We start from the raw sequence: 2,056 nt of genomic DNA on the forward strand, positions 1-2,056 counted from the left end.
CAAAGTTCACGTTGGTGTAAACTGGACTGAGTAAATAGATCACGACTTTCTCTCAGGAGACACGGGGTCTTCTTCAAAGTAAAACAACAAGTGATGTTGATTTTATTAAAAATTTGTGTAGAAAGGGTTTAGGATTAAAATTATTCCATAGCTTGTGATATCACGATAACATGATTGGTCAGCTAATGGTCCAAGAGACCATTAGTCCAACAATACCAACAGACTGTGACGCACAGACCCTTAAACCCATAAAGAGAAGCCGCCTTTCTTCATTTCCATGCTCATAGATGACATACCGTGTTAGAGCGTGAGTGAGACGGGGCTGTCGCTCCCAGCCTGTCAGTTTCGAACATGCAGGATTGTTTTTGTGAATCAGAAACATCATCTGTTCCCTTTTAGTTCCCAAACCTAATGTGTGAAACACTAGAGTCACCACCACACCTCCAGCCTTCTAACACAGACATTCCAGGTGTCCAGAAGGAGACGGAGCCGAGTCTGACTACCAAAAATACCCACTTTCTTTCACTTACTCTGTATTTAAACATTAGTTGTTATTCGTCCCCGGCTTGCTCCCTGCACCCCCAACCCATGGTAGCCAGGTTCCTGCAGTGATAGTTGGATGATGCAGTATTAAATTACCTAAATAGTGTCGATAGCAAACATTGTTAGTTTATTTTGTTTGTAAATACATATTTTATTGTAATGCCTCATATCTAAATACTTCCTGAACGAAAGCCTGTTTAGATGGGAGGCAGCTTTCATCAGAGTTTCATCACATTTCTTCTGCTCTTTGCGCCCACTGACTTTCACTGCATCACTGCTGATCTCTGATGGTTTTGTTGAGTTTTACAAAAGGAGCTGAAAAACTGAGGCTGTGGTGCTCCAACTAAAGAAAACGCTTGAGCTTGGTCTGTCTGGAGGTTAAAGCGGACCTTTTCCAGTCATTTCCAGGTTTTTTGTTTGTTTTTCTACCAGAGCAGCTTTGCATGATTCACAGTTCAAAATAATCCTTATTTGAATCCTACTGGGAATTGATCCTACTCTGCTCAGGATGTCTTCATTCTGTGAGCCAAAAATAAAAGCAGAAATTCTACAATACTCATCTCATAATTGAGCTGTGTTCAATATGAGCATCTGTCATTGCAACAGTAACATTAACACAACAGAAAACAGGGAAAAGCACAATAGGTTCCCTTAAATGACCAACAGTCTGGGAAGTGTTTGCTTTGCATTCAGCTGATTACGATTTATTTCCACTTGCTTGTTTACTCACACATTGAAATGGCCAATAAACTCCCTCTGGCTGTCAGCCATTCCATGTATTCAAACATTTGGAGGCATGCAAGCCCCAATAATAGCCAATCCACTGGCAGCAGCCATCGGGTCCTGGTACCGATCCACATGTTGTCTATAAAAGTCCTAATGTGGAGCTGCCCGACTATTTGGCAGCAGGAATGACCAATAACATTTAGTAAAACCTCATTTCTCTCTCTAATCAGGGACAGACTTTGTTTTTCCACAATTGGGTTTTCTTCAGGGTCTCTGAATGAATAGTTGGCTGAACAAGTGGCACCACTGGAAAGCAGCCGTGAAGGGAAAAAGACTCAAAGGCCAATGATTTTGATTTGCCTCCAATTTGCCACTTATTTTCTTCCTCCCTAGCTCTTCAGCTCCACTTTCTTAACGTGCACACACACACACACACCTCCGCTCTGATGAGATTGGCCATTATTTTTGCTTGAACCCAGCCCCATACTCGTTTCTCAGTCAGCCACTAGCCTAAGAGGTTATTGGAAAGCTATCAGAACTCTTTGTGCATGGATGGAAATTGTGTAGAAAGCACAGAGGAGAGAGCCGTTATATTTCATCACTGCAGTGCATTTATTTGATTTGTGATATACTTTGTGAGGCGAGTAGATCCACAGCGTAATACTGTAGATGTAAAGGAATAAGAACCCACTAACGCAATGTGCACTTTCCTGAAACTTTGAAAACCATTAGCAATTTGTTATTGCGTTTGAATTTTTGAATAATGTTGCCATCTGTCTGTCGAGCC

The 2,056-nt window shown here is 41.6% G+C and overlaps 1 protein-coding gene across 1 annotated transcript in view; it reads left to right on the plus strand.

Moving 5' to 3' along the window:
- The window catches only part of sgcd (sarcoglycan, delta (dystrophin-associated glycoprotein)), a 197,479-nt gene that overhangs the window by 33,071 nt on the left and 162,352 nt on the right, over positions 1–2,056 (plus strand). The window lies entirely within an intron of this gene.

This window comes from Pundamilia nyererei, unplaced genomic scaffold (genome assembly GCF_000239375.1).
Source record: "Pundamilia nyererei isolate P.nyererei 1_Seehausen unplaced genomic scaffold, PunNye1.0 scaffold00015, whole genome shotgun sequence".
Lineage (NCBI taxonomy): Eukaryota > Metazoa > Chordata > Actinopteri > Cichliformes > Cichlidae > Pundamilia > Pundamilia nyererei.